The 21,178-nt window shown below is 34.6% G+C and overlaps 1 protein-coding gene across 1 annotated transcript in view; it reads right to left on the reverse strand.

Annotated features, from left to right (window-relative positions):
- Positions 1–20,908, reverse strand: part of CCDC68 (coiled-coil domain containing 68) — a 69,142-nt gene extending 48,234 nt beyond the window's left edge. The window contains exon 1 of the mRNA XM_074279407.1: positions 20,771–20,908. The gene's annotated coding sequence lies outside the window, so the exon portion shown is untranslated. The remainder of the gene's footprint in view (positions 1–20,770) is intronic.
- Positions 20,909–21,178: the final 270 nt, after the last annotated feature.

Here is a 21,178-nt window from a genome sequence, read left to right on the forward strand (position 1 = left end):
TAGCTAATAAAATGGTTGATTAATTTACCACTCTCAATATGTAAACATTTTTCCATATAGAATTTTCCACAAAGAAATAATTGTGGATCAAGAGTCATGATCCAATTTTAGTTATAATAATATGTTAAAGGATAGATTCAATTTATCTTTACCTCCAGTTTTCTGATGGTTTCAACATAAAATAAAAACTTACTATTTTAATTAATTGAGGCTTTTGGAGTCAAAGGCCAAACTTAGAAATCTTTTTGTCATTATCTATGGGGAAAAAAAAAATTCTTATCTGCCCAAGTACACTGGGGAATGGGGGGGAGGGAAAGGGGAATGAGGTGAGGGAATGAGTCTTGATGTGTCTTAAGATATGCATTTTATTTATAGCCTGTTTTGTCACATAATAAGAGAGGGTAAAGAATGAATCAGTCTTAGAAATTAAAAGTCAATAATAAACAAGAAACCACTAGATAATTTTTTTTAATATTTAATTGTTATATTGTTTTTCCTTATAACAAAAGAGACAGAATGAGAATGAACAAGTTCAGAAAAACTAATACATTAAAAATATTTGACATTATCTGAAGTTTTCTTTGCCCATGATTCTCCTCCTCCTCCTCCTACCACTTCTTCAAACTACTTTTAATTTCACAGGATGAAATTTTCATTGTTTGGTGGTGGCTATTTTTTCCATCTAGTCTACTATAGCTATGTCATTGTATATATTATACATGAATTCGTGTAAATGAGCTTATTTTTGGCAGCCAAAATATGTCACTATGGATGATAAAGACGGATAAGAAGGGCTTTCCCCTTCACAACAGAAATATTATCAGTTATATCTTTCTAAACACGTCTTCACCCACAGGGTTTGGCTTTGGACAAAATCTTCTCTTTAGCCACTTGTCCAAACCTTCTGTGTATAGAAAAAAAGCCCCAATTCAGTTAAAACACAAATATGTAAGTTAGAAACTTATAATACAATTCTGACTAATAATATAATATAATATGTTCTAGTTAATGGTAACAATAATACTATTACATATTCCACTGGAAAGAGAGGTAGATTTGGCTTGGAGCAAAACTAGGCTCCCCATCTAAGAAAATTTCCTAGAAGGAAATTTGCTGTTTGTTACTGCTCAGATTCCTCCCTTGAAGAAAGACACAATTTCAATGTAACGAGCTCAACCCACTTTTAACCTTGAAATATTCTGCATCTTCCCAGGCTTAAAAAAGTCTATAAGTAAAAAGGTCCTTGGTGAGGGTTTGTTACATCACCTGCCAGTAAAAGAATCTGAACCTATCTAAATTTCTCACTATATTCTTTTTAACATTGGCTTCCTTGGGGTTTATGCCTAGCAGTTGAAACTCTGGGTCCAAGGGTATAAACATTTATTCTTTTTGTTCTCATAATTCTAAATTGTCTTTCAAAATGGATGAAGTTATTGACAATTTCATTCAGTGTATTAGTATGCTTTTATTTCTGAAGTTATTCTAACACTCTATATTTCTACTTGGGTTATTATTTTTTAATTTCCTTTCTTACTAATACAAATTTGACAACTATCAATAAGAATGACTTTCCTTACACAAAAAGCAGAGAATAAGAGAATGTACATGACAGTGATTCTCTATTATATAGATAACTTTTCCAAAAACAGTAAATAATATATTTCACAATATTTTCAACATTGCCCTTGATTCCCTGTCTCCCCTGAATTCTTTTGTTTAACTGTCTCATTGATGCTCCTTTCATTCTTTTCTTTTTTCTTTTTGATATCACTCCTCCCCAACAAATCCCTTTCATAGCTTTCTCCTTCTGCATGCCCTGCCTCCCACAAATAAAAGCTTTTCTTTGTAACAAATTACTATCTTAAAAGCAACAGATCCAGACTTTGGACATATCTGAAGACATGTGTCTCATCCTATCCCTGTAGTCCATCATCTGATTTTCTCTCAGAGGTAAAAATTATTGTTTATAAGACATATTCCTGGAGTTGTTTAATTTGCTAATTATTTGATCTACTAATCCTAATTCTTCAGTCATCTATGATTCTTTTATTATTCCATGCTGTAGTCATTTATATGTGGTTCTGCTCACTTCACTATCAATTCAAGTGAATTCTCCCATACACATTCCTTTTGGCATTTTATATGCCAAAATTATACTTATTATTCCATTGCCAGCTATACCATAATTTGTTCAACCATTCACCAATTTATGAATACCCCTCTTTCTTCCAAGTCTTTGCTATAACAAAACAAATGCTCTATTTTTTTTTCTTCCCCCTTTCTTTGATCTCTTTAGGGGTATATTTCTATAGCAGTTGTATCCCTGGCTCAAAGGATATATACAATTTAGTGACTTTTGAGGTACAATTCTGCATTGCTTTCCAGAATAACCAATTCACAACTTCAACCACAGTATACTGATGTGTACAACTGGTACACTTTTGACAATAAAAGTATACACATTATAAATAATAATACTTAACATTTACATTTAACATTTTACAGTTTCTGAAACATTGCACATGTACCATTTCATTTGACTCTCATACTAAGCCTGGGAAATAGGTACTATTATTATCTCCATTTTATAGATGAAGAAACTGAGATTAAAAATGGTTATGTGATTTCTCAAGGGTCACATAACTCAGAAGTTTGTGCAAGATTTGAACCCAGATGTTCCTGACTCAAGAGCCCCACACTCTTAACCATCTACCTATACCACTAGCCGACCTAAATTTTCCATGGTTTAAAACAATTTTTTTTCTGACTAAAATCATGCAGTTAATAAAACACCTATGTAGCCAGATATGTAAAAAAGAAATTAATTGGCATAATTCAATTTAGCAAAGAAACCTATCTAATTTTAGGAATTGTATGCAAACAAGAACTTTCTTCCTTGCACTTTTCATTTATATTAGTTTAGAAGAAATCAGGTAATCTCATTAATAAGACAAACAAGGAGCCACAGAGATTTTCAGTTCTTTCTTTGTTAGGCTTCAAGAAGGAAAAGGAATTGCAATGCAGATCAAGAGAAATTAGCACTCATTAACCTAAAATGAAATCCCACCATGAAAGAGAGCATACACAAGCCTGTGCAGCTTTTCAGTTGAGAGTAAGATTTGTTCCTGCTTGCATTGTGCTCATTTCAATAAGTCCTGGTACACTACGGAATCTTCTGGATGAGAAATATATATGCACACACAGAGCATTATTTTTGAATATTAAAAAGCAGGAGAAAGCAGGTACTTAGTTTAACAGATACTACTAAGTTCTCACTGAGAATTATCTCACATTCCAGAATGAAAGAAGCCTCTCTTAACAGACTGTTTAAGGTAAGAGAAAGGACTACTGATAATCACATCCTTAACTGATTATCCAAAAAGAAAAATAAAAGGAAGACTATAGTCAGCCATCCTTCAAAGTAATTACCTTAAACAACTAAAAGTTAAATATTAATATTAAAAAGAAAAAAAGTCACAACAAATATTTTTATTTGTTGTTTTCAAGAAAGGATACATGATCACAAAACAGAATGAAAGAATGAAAAAATAGAACAGAATGTGAAACATTTTAAAAGAAAAGCAACAGATCTAGAGAAAAGATCAAGAAGAGAAAATATAAGAATAATTAGACTTAAAAGATGTGACCAAAAAAAAAAGAACCTTGACACAATAATGCAAGCAACAATCTAAGAAAATTGCTGAGTGATAGAACAATTTTTAAAAATGTTATCTACTTCCAGGGAGAGATCTGATAAACTTTATGTAAACATTAAAGCATACTTTTCTTAGTTTCCTTATTTTTCTTTTTTTGTGTGAACTTTCTCTTGAAACAACTAATATGGAAATGTTTTGTGTGTTTTACATCTATAATGACTATCATTACTTGTCTTCTTGAGGGATGGGGAAGGCAGGAGAAAGAAAACAAATTTGAAACTCAATTTTTTTAATTAACACTGAAATTTTTTTTCATTTAATTGGGAAATATTTAATGAAATAAATAAAAATATGTTAGAAAAAGAAAAAAGCAATTTCTCACTTGTAGCACAAAACAAGATAAGTAAAAAAGTGTATCCAGGCTCACATCTGTCTTCCAGACAAGGATGTCCTGTGTTTTTCTAACTTTCTTTCCTCTATTTTTATAATAATAATCAAGTCAGATCCTTTCTGGCAAGTGCCCTTTATATCCTACTTCTCACCTGATATTAAGAGGAAGATATAAAGATCATACCACTAACATACCAAATTCTAAACCCAATTTAGTGATTAATATGGATGCTGTCGGGGCAGCTAGGTGGTGCAGTGGATAGAGCACCAGCCCTGAATTCAGGAGGACCTGAGTTCAAATTTGATCTCAGACACTTAACACTTCCTAGCTGTATGACCCTGGGCAAGTCACTTAAGCCCAGCCTCAAAAAAAAAAAAAAAAAAATATATATATATATATATATATATATATATATATATATATATATAATATATGGATGCTGTCCCTTTTAAAAATACATATATATCAGTTTTATATTTAGGGGTAGCCACATGTGCAAAAATGATTGTAGTGGCTCTTTTTGTGGTGGCAAAGAATTGGAAAATAAGCAGATGCCCATTAATTGGGCAATGGCTAATAAGTTATGGTATATGGAAATAATGGAATATTATTGTTCTATAAAAATGATAAACAAGCTGATTTTAGAAAAGCCTAGAAAGATTTATAGGAACTGATGCTGAAGGAAACAAGCAGAACCAGGAATACATTGTACATAGCAACAACAAGATTATGTGATAATCAACTATGAAAGATTTGGTTCTTCTTAAAGGTTCAGTAATCCAATGCAATAGCAATAAATTTTGGATACAAAGCGCCATATGCATCCAGAGAGAGAACTATGCAAAATGAATGTAAATCAACACATGATATGTTTGCTTTTTAAAACTTTTTCTTCTGTTTTTATTTCTCTTGTGGTTTTTCCCTTTTGTTCTGATTTTTCTCTCTCAACATGATTCATAAAGAAATATGTATTTAAAAATTAATTTACACGTATAACCAGAAAAAATAAAACAATTATAAGAAATAAAATAAAAAATAAAAAAATTTAAGGGGTCCTATTAGCAATAGAAAGCACCTCCCTTCAATCTAGTACCACAGGAGGCTTTGCTTTTCTACAATATCTACCATTTTAGTCAGATTCAAATGGCCTATCCCCCCTTCCAATTAGCTAAAAGGTAAAGAGTTTTCTATTTTTAGATGAATTGTTCACTTGTCTATTGACCTAGGAAAGCAAACTGACTGATTTTTTTTAGAAAAGGTAATTGCCAGGGGCAGCAAGATGGTGTACTGGATAGAGCACATGGAGACAAGAGGACCTGAATTCAAATGTGGCTTCAGATACTGAACACTTATTAGCCCTGTGATCTTGGGCAAGTCACTTAATCAGATTGCCTCAAAAAGAAGAAAGAGAAAGAAAAGGAAAAAAGCCCATAACTGTTAAAGATCAAATTACTATTTAAATTATATTTACCAATTAAGATCTTTATATCTCAATAGTCCTCAGAGCAGCTAAGTAGTAGAATAAATAGGGCTGCTACAGGTTTAGTCAGGAAATCTTGAGTTCAGATTCTACTATCTGGATGATCAGGTAGAAGTCCTTTAATCTTGCCTTGACTTCAGTTTCCCTACCTACAAAATGAAGGAGTTGGATTTCATGGCCTTTAAAATCCTTTTTAGCCCTAAATCTATGATCCTACATATCTAGAGAATAATTTACTCTAGAGTAAGTCATCATAGTACATATACTTTAAAAAAAAAAAAAAAAAAAAAAAAGGAAATATATCATCGGTTTAGTTCACTAACTAAATTTGGATACATATTTCATTTTCATGCTATGGTACAGAAACAGAGTCTAAATTACTTCACCTATCACAATTTTCATTTGGTTTTGATGAGACTAGTGATTTCATTGTTATGAGGAATTTCCAGTGAACTGCAGATTAGCACTTGCTCAAAAAATTAAAATTGAGGAAACTGAGATAGCCAGCAGTCATGACTTGCCCAGGTTTATCCAGACAGTATCTAATAAAAGCAGGGTTGAATTCAAGCCTTCCTGACAATGAAATACCATGATACTAATTCACCTAGAATAATAGATATTTTCAACTTTATCCAGCTATGGAAATACAGTGTGGCATGAGCAGCAGCAACACACAATCAAATGAGGATATAATGTGTCCCAATGTTACTTTATGTTTGCAAAGTAAATTTCCCTTTCTCCAAAGTAACATCACAGGCAGGGTCAAGGAAGTGACTTTGTATCTTGTATTTAACACCTCAATCCACCCTTCTGTCCCTCCCCTATCAGTACACACACACATTACTAATCTAGGAATGAAGCAGGGGATTTCCAAGTCAGGGTTGGCTGGATTCCTCTAAATTGACAAGCAGAAAATCGGTGATCACTGTCCCTTCTGGTCTGCATCTTACATGTGAAGCATGTTTGCCTAAAGCAATCTAATTTAACTTAAATTAACCCCCTTGACTTTTCTAACATATTCCTGCAATGCAAATCTCATTATTATGAATGTGCTATGTGTCATATTTTGGGGATTATTTCATATATTTTTGATGTTTCTAACTGTTGTGCTAAATTTGTTGGGTTTGATTAGAAGATAATAGAAGATATCAAGTCCTCTATTTGAAGACAGAGGACTTGATATCCATCAAACAAGTTCAGTAGAAATCCAGGTTTGCCAAGGTACAAAATAGGGCAGAGCACAGTAAAGTTTGTGAGGGTATCAGGTGCATGGCACATATGTTCTGGGTCATTGCAGACAATAAAATCCTGCTATTAAAATATTCACATAAAATCATAGGAGATATTCTCATTTAAATTTGCACATGGCACAAAACTATATGGAACAGAAAACATACCAGATAGGAGAATAAGAATAAAAAAGAATCTTTAAAGGCTAGAGTTTTGGATCAAATCTAAGCATGTGATAGGGTTAAAATACAGTCTTATACTTTTAGATTAAAAAAAATCAATTTTGCAAGTAAAAAATGGGTGAGACATGGTCATACAGAAATTGTTTTGAAAAATGTCTGAGGATTTTAGTAGACTTCAAGGATAGTATTAGTGAGCAATGTGATATGGCAGATAAAAAAGCTAATTTGATATTGGGCTTCATTCTATGATTATATAAACACCCTTCTACACAATATGACTTTTAGCATATAGTTCTTAACATTAATAACATTAATTAACATGTAAGCATATGCAATGTATAATAGTAAGTAAGAATAATATTTAAAATAATTAATATGGGAAAGTTTGTGTTTTCTTTTGGAATGCAGATAATATGGAAAATTTTTATATGGCTTCACATATATAAGAGATCACATTTCTTACCTTCTCAATGGTGGGGGAAGGGTAGGAAAGAAAGAGAATTCAGAAGTCAAAAAAAAATTTAAATCAACATTTAATTTTTTTTTAATGATAGTAACAGGAGCAGCTACCTAGCTCAGTGGATAGAGCACCAGCCCTGAAGTCAGGAGAACCTGAGTTCAAATTTGGCCTCAGACACTTAACACTTCCTAGCTGTGTGACCCTGGGCAAGTCACTTAATCCCAATTGCTTCAGCATTAAAAAAAATGGTAGTAAGAGCTAACATTGATATAGCACTTTAAGGTTAGAAAAGGACTTCACAAAATCTCATTGGATTTTCATAACAACACAGGAGAATAGATTCTATTATCATCATTCTTATTTTACAGATGAGGAAATTGAAGCTGAGAGAGGGGAAGTGACTTGATCAAGATCACATAGCTAAGAAGTGTCTGAAGCAGAATTTGAAAACAATCTTTCTGATTTCAGACTCAGTGCTCAAGCTACTATGTCACTTAGTAGTCTCCCAATTCTTTATTTTTTAGAACTGTTACTGACCTTGGAAACTCTTCCATAGGACAAAATAAAGAAATATATGTGATTAAACTAAATGTTAAAACATAGGAACTAACACAAGAAACTGATAAAGTTTCTTCAAACTACTATGAAAACCATTATTTTACTAAATATAAAGTTCCTACCTGTTTCCCCAGCTGTACATGTATGGCACAATGGTGACATCCAGTGTCAGCTGGATTAATCTCAGGTAAGTTGACAAAGTTCAACTGAAGGACATGTATGAAGTATTTATGATCTTATTTTTCCCCCTCTTTAAACAATTACAAATTGCAGTTTTATTTTTGAATCAAAACTGTAATTTCATTGGCTGAGGAAGCTCTCTATGAGACAAGTCCTTACTATTCATTTGGAGAATTACTTGCTTTGAAGCTTCTGATATTAGGATGTCCTAGAGAAGCAAGAGATTTAGTGATTAATCCAGTGCAATGCAGCCTGTATGAGTCAGAGGCAAGTCTTGGACTCGGGTCTTCCTAACTCAGGGCCCACAGTGCATATTGCCACATTATTAATTTGTTTCATTTGTTTCTGTTGTCAATGAACTCTAAGTACAAACTGAAAATTATTCTAACAGACTGAAGAGTTAAAATAACTGTATAAAAATTTCTATGCATAAAAATGTGTATTAAAAAGTTTATACACATATCCAGAGAAAAATGAAACAATTTTAATAAAAAAAAAAGTTTTATGAAAAAAAAATTTACTAACTTAGCTTTATTCTGTTATATAGCATCATGATTCAGTGTGACCTAAAATATAATGATGAACCTTTGAAGATCAAAAAAGGCCACAACTGACAACACAGAAGTAAAATATGTAAAGATGGGGGTGAGGAATGGTGCAAACAGCAGGGGTCATCTTACTCCCCATTTGCTTTAACTGCACCTGGCCATGAAAAAACTTTGACAATAAGTTCTAAATTATCTCAGCCCAAAATATTTTGTTTAGAGGGCAGAGCTATCAACAGCAGTAACCTAGAAGCTGAGTTCTCAAATTTAAACTTTGGAGAACCTGAATCAGGGTTGTGTTAGTGACATTGTTTAGTTCACTAGTTCACTAACTAAATAGGAAGGGGTTCATTGGGAAGTAGGCGGATTTGGGGTTAGAGGCCCTGGATTGCATACTGATTCCATTTTTCCCCTACACACACACACACACACACACACACACACACACACACACACACACACACAAGCAGTTTCCTCACAATTAGTAAGGCCTAGAGAAACTTTCTCATGAAGTGAGACTAAGGGAAGTGAGTAGAGCCAAGAGAACATTGTACACAACAACAAGATTATATGATGATCAATTCTGATGGATATGACTCTTTCCAAAAGCGAGGTGATTCAGACCAGTTCCAATAGACTTGTGATGGAGAGAGCCATCTGCACCCCAAGAGAGAACTGTTAGGACTGAATGTGGATCACAACACAATAGTTTCACTTTTGTCATTGTTGGTTGGCACTTTTGTTTTGTTTTTCCTCTCTTTTTTCCTTTTTGATCTGATTTTTCTTGTTCAGCATGATAATTGTGGAAATATGTAGAGAATTGCACATATTTAAATACATATTGAATTACTTGTCATCTGGGGAGGAGGGAAGAGGAAGGGAGGAAGAAAAAAATTTGGAAAACAAGGTTTTACAAAAGTGAATATTCAAAACTATGAATATGTTTGGAAAATGTTCAAAAAGGGAGTTTTATTTTTTTAATATTCTATTACCTTCCTTAAATATATATATATATATGCATGTGTGTATTACATATACAAATGTATATATACACATATGTATATGCACATGTATACACACAAATATCTGCATATGCATGCATATGTCTGCACATATGCCTATATGTGCATGTGTGCATGTTTCTATGCTACATATATAAACACACTCACATGAAGGAGGGATTGTAGTTAAAGAGAGAGATAAGGAATTTAAACCCATTTAATCAACTATCTTTTGCACATATCTGACTGAATGTCCCATTGATATCTCAAATTCAATAAGTCCAATCAGAATCATCCCACAAACACATAATCACTTTCAATCTCCCTCATTCTACATATCCTGTATATGGCCAAACACCTTCACAACATCTGTCATTATATGTTCTTTTCTCATATCACACAACCACAATCCTACTTCAAGTGACCATCAGCCCTCCTATAGATTAGTGAAAACTACCCTTAGTTCTTCTTCCATTTCAAAGTGTCTCCCTCATCTCCCTACATATCCATTACTCAATTCCCATCCACTGGAGGAGGCTGCTTCTTGATCCCCCTCCCAATTTTTTCAATTCATTCCACTCTCAAAATGTCTTCATCTTCTAACCCTTCATATAATACTTTGTTTTCTCCAAGGGCAGCTAGATGGTATACCAGGTAGAGTATGCATCATGGAATCAGAAGCATCTGAGTTCACATCCAGGCTCAGACAATTGACATTTACCAGTTGTGTGATCCTGGGCAAGTCATTTAACCCCATTTTGCCTTAGTTTGCTCATCTGTAAAATGAGCTGGAGAAGGAAATGGCAAACCACTCTAGTATCTACCAAGAGAACCTGAAATTGGGTCATAGAAAATTAGACATTACTGAAAAATGATTGAACAACAACAAAAGCCTAATTAAGACAAATAAGCAGTCATACATATTAGAAGAAATTTCACCACAGAAATTTTCTAATGAACCCTGAATTAGCTAGAAAATTAACTTCCTTATTCTGAAAACATTCATTACCCAAAGAATACTGCATTTTCCCCATGAGATTTATATAGAAGAAATCATTTTTACAATATAACATATTACACAAAAAGCCATAAAATATAAAAGAGAAGGGATTTAATGAAAAGTTCAGATAACCTACCTGGGTTCAAGTTCTGGCTCTTGTAAAACAGGCTGGGCAAGAAGCTTAACCTTTTATATACTAGGCCACTCACTCTCTGAGACTAACAATTAGAGAGTAGTTGCACTAAAACCTGCATTTTATATAGGATCTATTCTTCCTTCTAGCCTGCCTCATAGATGCAAAAAATCCCAAAATATGAAATAACAACAGCTAACATTTTTATACTTCTTTAATTTTGCAAAGCATTTTATGAATAATTCGTTTGATCTTCACATCCCAAAGCTGAGACAGGTTTAAGTTAATTGCCAAGAGTCATATATGTGCATCCCGTCTGCAAATTTGAACTCAGGACTACCTCTCTCCATTCCTTTTTAATTAGGCTCAACATTTTTTCCTTTAGAGTGCCTACTTATATGTTAAAAAAAATTCTTTCTGAATGTCCCCTGAGTTATTCAACATTGATCAACATGTATTATTGATATTCTGTGGAGAGTCCTGTATTAGGGAAGCTAAAATAATAATACATGGGCATTAACTCTTCTTATACCAAGTTATTTTCTTCAAAGTTTAATACTTTTAAAAATATTATTATTAAAGCCTTTTATTTTCAAAGCATACTCATAAAAAACATTTTTATCATTCACCCTTGCAAAACCTTGTGTTCCAAATTTTTCCCCTCCTTCCCCCCTCCCCTTCCCTGGACAGCAAGTAATGCATATGTTAACCTTTTTTAATACACATTTCTTTTTGAATCTTGTTGGGAGAGAAAAATCTGAACAAAAGAAAAAGAAAATCCAAGGGAGAGAAAAAAAAAAAAAAAAAAGAGTGAACATAGTATATGTTAATTTACATTCAATCTCTACAGTTCCCTTTTTGGATGTATGGAGCCAAATGTAGAGATCCCTGTATCTAGCCCAGGAAAGAGAAATCTCTAATTAGTCTCATTTGGACTTTTGTCTTGGGTCCATTTTCTCCTTCCTCCTTCCCCCCCCCCCAGATGCTGCTTTAGCTTTTGTCACCAAAGTAAGAGTTAAAATGGATTTGAAATACTGGTAAGGCCTCAATCTTAAATTCTTAAAACTCATACAAATAGCTTTCCTTGGAAAAGCAGCAATGAGTCTTAGTGATTAAGCTTGGTTAAGGAAGTTTCCCTCCAGCAATGAAATCACAGGTTTGGGCCTAAAACAAAACAAACCAAAAAACCCTACCATTTATATACAAGTCATTATTGTTATTATTTTAGCTTCCCTAATACAGGGCTCTCCACAGAATATCAATAATACATGTTGATCAATGTTAAATAACTCAGGGGATATTCAAAAATATTTTTTTTTTAACATATAAGTAGGCACTCTAAAAGAAAAAATGTTGAGCCTAATTAAAAAGGAATAGCCTGAGGAAACATGGAGGGCTTCCAGTGATAAGATAAAAGCAGTGGCTAAATTCCAATTCAAACAAATTGAGCCTGTAATATACTCTGGAATGGAGGAGGGAAGCTAACTTCAATAATGCTGTCTCAAAGCTATGATGGAGGAGTCTTTCCATTTCAACTGGTAGGGCATTTTTAATTACAAAGAATAAAACATTGGTAACTATACCAGAGATCAGATGTTCTATTTACCATTTTTTAATTATTAGTTTCTTTGGTCAGCATTTTTGTTTTGTGTAGGGTTTTTGTTTTGTTTTTGTTTTTTGAGTAGTAAATGATTAATAGCATTGTACCTGAAATAGGAAAGGGAACTAAATAAAAAACATGGCAAAATGCCTCAAAATCTGACCAAGATAGACATAAAACAGTAATAGAAAATGTGCCATACTCAGAGAAGACCTAGGTACCAGTTCCAGATTTCCAAGTAATTAAAAGCTCTCTGAGGCTCAGTTTTCTTATATATAAAATGGGCAGTTGGACTTATATGATGACTAAGATCTCTTCTAGTAATAATGATGATAATAATAATAATAATAATAATAATAATAATAATAATAAAGTAATACAAATAAAGGGTTTGCTATGTACCAGGCATTTTGTTAAGTACTTTAGAGTTATTATCTTATTTGATCCATCAACCCTTTGAGGTAAGTGCTATAAATTTCCCCATCTTATAGCTGAGGAAAATGAGGCATCATTTAGCTGCCCAGTTTATATCTAGACATCCACAAAGAAGGAACTGTAAGAAATATAAAGAGCTTACTCTAAGCTCATGACATATGAAGACAAGCTCCTTTCTTTTCTAAGTGGGCATCATATAAGTGGGTGAAGATGTTAAGCACAAAGCCACATGAGATCACCAACAATTCCAGGTGTGTGGAAACAAGATTAAAATATATATGGCATATATTTAGCAAAATAAACTAAAAATACAATATGCTACATTTTAAATATAACATTTAAAAACTAATTCAATACATTGTCATCAAGGCTTAGTGGATCTCACTTCTATTTGAATTTGACACCACTAGCGTAAAAACCACATATTGACATTGTTTATGTTCTACTGAATTTTTATTTATTTTGTAAAATATTTCCTGATTACATTTTAATCTAGTTCCCCCACAGCATTCATGTTTGATAACTATGCCCTAGACTAAACAGTATTACTGAAGAAATTATATTGATCCTATAGCATTTTATAATTGATTCTATTTACAATTAATTAATTTTGTCCTGTAATTGTCTAAGTCATGACTCTTTGTCTCTGAACTTAGCTTAGAAATTCAGCTGGCCAGTAAAGAGTTAAGCTTAGAAATTCAGTTCTCCGACTAATCACTGCTCTATTCTTGCCTCAAGGAAACCTGTTATCCTTGAGGGATGCAGATAAATACCAGGGAGTCTGGTCCACTATCTCTAACCTTGCAGGTAGACTCAAACAATTAACATTTCTTAGTCACTGGAGTTTAGGTCCTGCTCAGAATTGGTTTAAAACAACAACAACAACTTGTTATTCCTCATAACTTCAGCTACTGAAAAATTCTATGCCATGTAGTTGCTATCTTTGAAGACCTACAACTTGATCTGGTACATTTCCATGTCTTTTCCTGTTCTTGTTCACTTAAGGAGAGTCTGTTTATTATATTTCCCTAACAAACTCTTCTAGGTATCAGGGAGTCTACTAACTCAGGTCTACTAACAAGGTCTGCAAGATATTCATGAATCCTGTAAAATAATTAACATTGCTTAACTGTCAGAAAGGAGTTGTCAGCAGCCTCACCTGCGGATGCTAGCCCATTTTCTTTAAAAATACCAATCATTGGCTGAGATGACAGGAAAAAATAATAATGAATGTTGGAGGGGACACTGATACATTTTTGGTGGAGTTGTGAACTTATCCAACAATTCTGGAGAGCAATTTGGAACTATACCCAAAGGGCTATCAAGTTGTGCAGTGTCTATACTGAGACTTTATCACAAAGAAATCTTAAAGGAAGGAAAGGGACCCACATGTGCAAAAATGTTTGTTATAGTCCTTTTTGTAGTGATAAGGAACTGGAAACTGAATGGATGCCCATCAGCTGGAGAATGGCTGAATAAGGTATATGAATGTTATGGAATATTATTGCTCTGTAGAAATGATCAGCAGGATGATTTCAGAGAGACCTAGAGAGACTTACATGAACTGATGCTAAGTGAAATGAGCAGAACCAGGAGATCATTATACACAGCAACAATAAGACTATACAAGGATCAATTCCGATGGACTTTTTTCTACAGTGATGTGATTCAAGCCAGTCCCAATAGTCTTGTGATAGAGAGAGTCATCTGCACTCAGAGTGTGGGACTGTGGGAACTGAGTGTGGAGCACAAAATAGCATTCTCACATTTTTGTTGTTTGTTTGCTTGTCTTTTTTTTCTCTCTTTTTTTTCCCTTTTTTGATCTGATTTTTCTTGAGCAGCATGATAAATATGGAAATATGTATAGAAGACTTACACATATTTAACATATATGAGATTACTTACCATCTAGGAGAGGGGTAGGAGGAAGGGAGGGAGAAAAATAATTTGGAACACAAGAATTTGCAAAAATAAATGTTGAAAACAATCTATACAGATGTTTTAAAAACAAAAAGCTTTATAAATAAAATAAAATAAAATAAAACAACCAATCATGATATCTCCAGCCCCACAATGCTATCTATTCTGTAATCAATTGAATTATCTTCCTCTTCTACCCACTTTGTCCTCCCCCAAACTATATTAAGGCTGGTGAGTCCTACCTTGAGGCTTTGGTCATTGAAAGAGATTACTGACCCAATTTATTGGTTACTGCTAGCCTAACTAACTGATAAAGTGATCATGCTCAGATAATTTTTTAAAGTGATCATGCTATAAATTTGATCTCCACAGATACATAGAAATACACAAAATAGAAATCAGACTAGATAGTCAATCATAATTGACAGGGAGCTGACACTAGGCCTGCCCACAGTGAGACTCTATGGCCATACAGACTTTCTTCAAAGAAATTAGATTCAGTGTGTGTCCAACCAGCTTTTCTTCATCATTTCTTTCATTCTGCCTAGCTCCCCACTTTCATGGCCTGATTGAAGCCCTCACCTAGTAGGACTCAGCTTAACATCCTTAATGGGTTATTGGTGGGGCAGCAAAGACAAGTTACAAGGCCAGACAAGGACAAGTCCTGTTAAGAGAAGAGGTTAGCATGGGTAAGGAAATCTCCCAACTAGTTACTGAGACACAAAGAGGAATTGACCAGCACCTCCTGGACATATCCTCTATAATAAGCCAATTCCTCCAGCATAAAAGGGTTAATGGCTAGTCAAAAAACATGATTTGCTGGACAAGGAAATAGTATAATGAGAAAGTCAGCCTAGAGGTAGCATTACCGAAAAAGGATCCTGCTAACTGCACAAAAGATGAACCCACAAAGATGAACAAGGGTTCTGTTATATCCTTAGACATCATCATTTCATCCACTTATCCGTTCACCAACCATCTGTTAAACACCAGCTCTGTGCAAAGATCTATGCTATACAGTTCGAGAGATACAAGGATAGAACCTGACATATGATTGCACTGATACTGAGAACTCCTTAAAGAGGAAATTCCTTCCACTGATGCTGATCAGCACCTTCTGTACAGTCAAGAAGGGCTGCCTAGGGCAGGAGTCAGTGGTGGACTAAGAAAGTTGTTTTATTGTACTTGAAAATGAAAAAAATAATAATAATTCTTAGTTTTCCAAGAGCAAATTTGACGCAGAGGCCATAATTTGCTGACTCCTGGATTGAGGAATTGTGATTTACAATGATCACAAAGCCAGTATATGTCAGAGACAACAACAATAATAATAATATTAGCTAATATTTATAAATCACATATTATGTGACAAGTACTATGTTAAGTGCTTTACAATTATTATCTCTTGATCCAAGTTCAGAGGACCCTTTAATATTCCTTAACAATCCTCTACAACAATCTTGGAAGATTTTGGTAGATGAAACTAGGGCAAACAGAGGTTAAGGGACTTTCTTGATCACATAAACAATAATGACTCAGGCCTGGCACTCTATTCACTGTACCATCTAGCTTCTCAGGCTGTCCTCTCTATCTACTATATTATGGACATTCGTGCATATATTATACACATATATGTATTGTGCATGTATATATAATCCAGAGCACCTAGGTCATCCAGCAGATAGGATGGCAGGCCTGGAGTCAAAAATACTTATCTTCCTGAGTTCAAATCTGGCCACTTACTAGTCCTATGACCCTGGGCAAATCACTTAACTCCATAAAAGCTCAGTTTCCTCATCTGTAAAATGAGCTCAAGCAGAAAATGGTAAACTACCCTAGTATCTCTACCAAGAAAATTCCAGACTGAAGCAAATGAACAACAACATATCCCTTTGTGTGTGTGTGTGTGTGTGTGTGTGTGTGTGTGTGTGTGTGTGTGTGTGATAGAATGTATGTGATAGTATATGGCATACCAAATTATTTAAACTACATAAAATTGCTTTGCAAACTATAAATACTATATAAATGCTAGCTAGTATTGTTATGCCAGGCTGCTAGGGGAAATAAAGATAACTAAAACATTATTCTTTCCTTTATATAGTTTATTATCTAATAAATAACCTGGTAAAAATGGAAATACTATGATATTCAAGTTATAGCATATATATATATATATATATATATGTATACATATACATATATATATATGTTTTTACAATACCCTCCTTACCAAGTATATGTGATAAAATTTATAACTTTCTCCTTCCTTCTTGAAATGTGATTTTTAAAACATCCATAGTAGTATCTTAAGATATTAACATGCTGAAATTAAGTTACTAAATAAGAAATAAGGCAAAAAAGCAAATTTTCTTTCACCAATAGGCATATTTCAGAATCTGGTCTATTCCCAAATAATAAATAGTCTATATGTCAAAGCAGTGTGTTCCTAAAACCAATTAGAAGTCTGTACTTAGCTCCTGTCAATCTCCCAAAGTTCTTTATCATCTAACTTCACTCCATTTCCAAACTAATTCTCCACTAATTTGCTCACATATGATTGCTTTTTTAGTCATGTTGGTCTTTACAATGCTACCAATATGCCATGTACTGTCTTCCCTTATTGGAAAGCCTCTCTTTTCTATTAATCCAGATTCTAGTTATCTACCAGGCTTCAAGGCCAGTTATCAAAAGATATAAATACATACACACATACCCAAACACATAAATATCACACACATAATCACCCTTTTCCTCAAAAAGCTTAAAATACACTTCAATAAATGACATAAACAGTGTCAAATAATATTAGATTCTTCAACATATAGTGCTATATTAGTGCTAGCTGATTTTCTTCATCTACAAAATGAAGATATTACCTCCAGTGCCTCCCTCAAAAAATAGACAGATCAGATGAGATTTGTATAAGGCATTTAAAAACTTTAAAGTGAAATGTAAATACCAGCTATTATGACTAGTGACCAGGTGCAACTAAGATTACTTCTATAGACACTAGTTACTTCTGATTTATAAGTCCTTTGATGAATGAATCTTTTTTTTCACATAAAAGATTTTATTTTTATCAGTCATATAGTCAAAATTGTTTTCATAAGCATTTTAATTTTATAGACCCTAAGTACATTGACTGGCCCTGGTGGTAACATGGCTGAGTAAGGGCTCTCCCATGCATAGCTCAACTCTCAGAACACCACTGTCATCGATACCCTACATACTCTGGAGCACACCCCTCTCACATAATTGACCAGCCCCTAGAGTATCACCTTTTCAAACAAAGCCCTCCCAGAAACCACCTCAGTCATACAGAAGAAGGATTATATTTGTTCTTTTCAGACCCAGGGGGCAGAAGTGAGAACAAGGGATAGACTTTGCAGACAGATTTGGGCTCCAGGTAAGAAAAGGTTTACTAATAATCAGTTAGTTACCCTACAAGTGGATTGAGTTGTAAAAGGAAATGGTAAATTCCTCTTCAGTGGAAATTCTCATATAGAAGTTAATTGTCAGGAATTCTGAAGAAAAAAATCTTGTTTAGATTAAATGTTTTTCTATATGTGAAATTCTATGTTTCTATTATGGCTTTTTAGAAAGGCCTAATTTAAGGAAACTAATGATGCTACAGTGAAAAATAATATTAAAAATAAAACAGAATAAATGGCCGCATTGGGTAAAACTTTTAAAACTTCTGATTAGCCCACTGCTATTGATACTGTAAACCATCTTATTAATTGGGCAACTCAGTTCCCTCAGATGAAAAATGAAGGGGTTGGATTCAGTCAAGAGTTTTTAAATTAAATTTCCCAGATTGGTTTCAGGGAGCCCCTGAACCTGAATGGGAAAAATGATTTCATCTTTATTTCAATCTACTTAGTTTTGATTATAATTTTAGTATTTTACCCTGTGGATTTAAAATCATTATTCTGAGCAAAGATCAATAGGCTTCTTAAGACTGCCAGAGGGGTCTGTGACACATAAAAAAGAATTCCAAACATTCCATGATTCCCAGAAGATAATGTTGGGTGTCAATAGTTGTCAATCAGCTAGACAAATCACTTAACCTCTCTGGGCTTCAGTGTCCATACCTGTAAAATGAGTATTTTGTTTAGGCCTTAGAAATCTCTAAGGTCCCTTTCAAATATAACATTCTATAAATATAATTCATAATCATAAAACCTAAGTAGTCTCTGAATTTTAAAAAGATTGTTTTTTATATTTTGATCAAGGGGCTACTGATACCTAAATGTTAAAGATTTTTATTTTTTTAATCCCCACCCATCCTCTCCCAAAGCCTAGAAATAGAATGCCATTAATTTATTTTTTAAATTCTTTCTTTGATAGATGTAGCTTTATAGGAGAGAAAACTTCTTCCTACTTCTGTTTGTTCCTAAGGGTAGTACCTTTAGGAGCTATAAAAGCAAAATTTGCTCTCAAATCTTGTAGAGGAAAAAAAAAAAAAAGCAGCCAAATAGTGTGACAGCACCACCAATTGAGTCTGCCAATGTCAAGAAACCTGAGACATCAGAAGAGCTCAAATTTCTGGAAACTGTGACTTATGCAAAGGTGAATTTTTAATAGTATTGGAAGAAAACAAGAGATCACTCTTGTCCCCTTCCCTCCTATTGCTAATGAAGAATGATTTTCTTTTCTATTTTTCACTCTCTGTGTAGCTTAGATTTAAAAATTAAGGAATTGAAAGCACTTCAAACCACTAAAGAAGCATTTTTCTTACACTAACTAAATTTTGTAAAAAAAAAAAAAAAAAAAAAATCCCTACTGCTTGATGGCCTGTTATGTTGAAGTTGATGCTAGCTTGTGCTTTTAGCCTACTGATTTTTTTTCCAAAGGGGATGGATGATGCAAAATTAATTTTACTATCATATTTAAATCATTCTCCACTGGCCTGTGTGCTTCTCCTATTCCAAGAAAAATGATCCCTCTTTGCAAATCACCTTATGATACTTCTACTAAGGCAGAAAGACAGTATTAAATGACAAAACAAATGACCAGTTGTCTTTTTTTACCTCTCTCTGAAGGCTGGAGAGTCAATTAAAAAAAAAAAAAAAAAGAAATAAGAAAACAAAATTCACTTATCTTTCTAAGAACACTGACCCCCCAAATATCCAACCATCACCCTAATTCCCTATCACAAAGCCATGGTCAAGAGGGGATGGATGGCAAATAAGGGCTTTTTCCCCTCCACCTCTGCGGTCATATTGGTTAGACTTTGAAGGGAGACAAACTTAGGCTCCAGGTAAGAAAAGACTTACTACACTACAACGGATTGAGCTATGAAAGAAGTTGGTGACTTCCTATTTGGTGGAAATTTTCAAGGAGAAATTGGCTGTCAGGAATTCTGCAGAGAAAAACTCTGCTTGCATGAAAGCTTCTTCCATTTGCGAAATCCCACGTTTCTACTATGGAGAGTTATATAGAAATTTCTAATTAATAGAAACTAATGATAAGCACACAACATGAGCATATTCTAAGAATGGATTAGTGATATATCGATACATTACAAAGATAATGAAACATATCAGAGACCAAGTCACACAACTATCGCCATCAAGCAACAAGTTGGGAAAAGATTGACTTTTCCCAACCAAGATCAAGAAAGTTCTTAAGATCACAGATCGGAGATGAAAGGAACCTCACAAATCCATCGCCGTCGCCCTCTACTCATTTTCCAGATAAGCAAAGAAAGCATCTTGTGCAAGGTCACACGGGGAAGGAGCAGCAGGGGTGGGATTCAAACTCCCCTCTGGGGAATCCTGAGAGCGCTCTTCCTTTTGCCCTTAGAGCCCTACGAGAAAGCGAGTTTTGGGAGAGGGAGGAAATTGCCCCCAGCCCTCGGACACAGCACAGAGAAGAGACTCCACCAACGTCCGGGTGGGAGGGTGAGGGAAGTGAGGGAAGACGGAAGGGAAAACTGTACCGAGGGAATCCCCAGCCCTAGACACTAGATGGGACCCATAAAGACGCAGTCTCACCCTCTTTCTTGGCAGAGGCTACCTCCGGCTCCCAGTAGCTGGGGGCTGAGAATGCCCGGGTCTGGGGGGTCCGAGCAAGAACACTCCGAAGTCTTCCTCCCGCTTCGGCCCTTCCCAGGAGCTTTCCAGTCTCAGCTGCCCAGGGGAGGGGTTTCCCGCCGGGCGCCGCTGGGCTCTTGCTCCGCCCTAGAGGGGGTGCGGCTGGGGACAAAGTCCGGAGTCCACCCAGGCGTGAGTTCCTAGGTGGACATCCCCTGGGACCTGACTGGGCTCCCCAGTATTTCCTCTACTCCCAAGAGACCTTATGTATTTTGGTCTCACCCACTATTTCATCTTAACTTCAAACTCAGACCACCCCATACTTAAGTCCTGACATTGAAGGTTTCTAACACCTACTCACCATCTTTT

The sequence above is a fragment of the Sminthopsis crassicaudata genome, chromosome 1 (assembly GCF_048593235.1).
Source record: "Sminthopsis crassicaudata isolate SCR6 chromosome 1, ASM4859323v1, whole genome shotgun sequence".
NCBI lineage: Eukaryota > Metazoa > Chordata > Mammalia > Dasyuromorphia > Dasyuridae > Sminthopsis > Sminthopsis crassicaudata.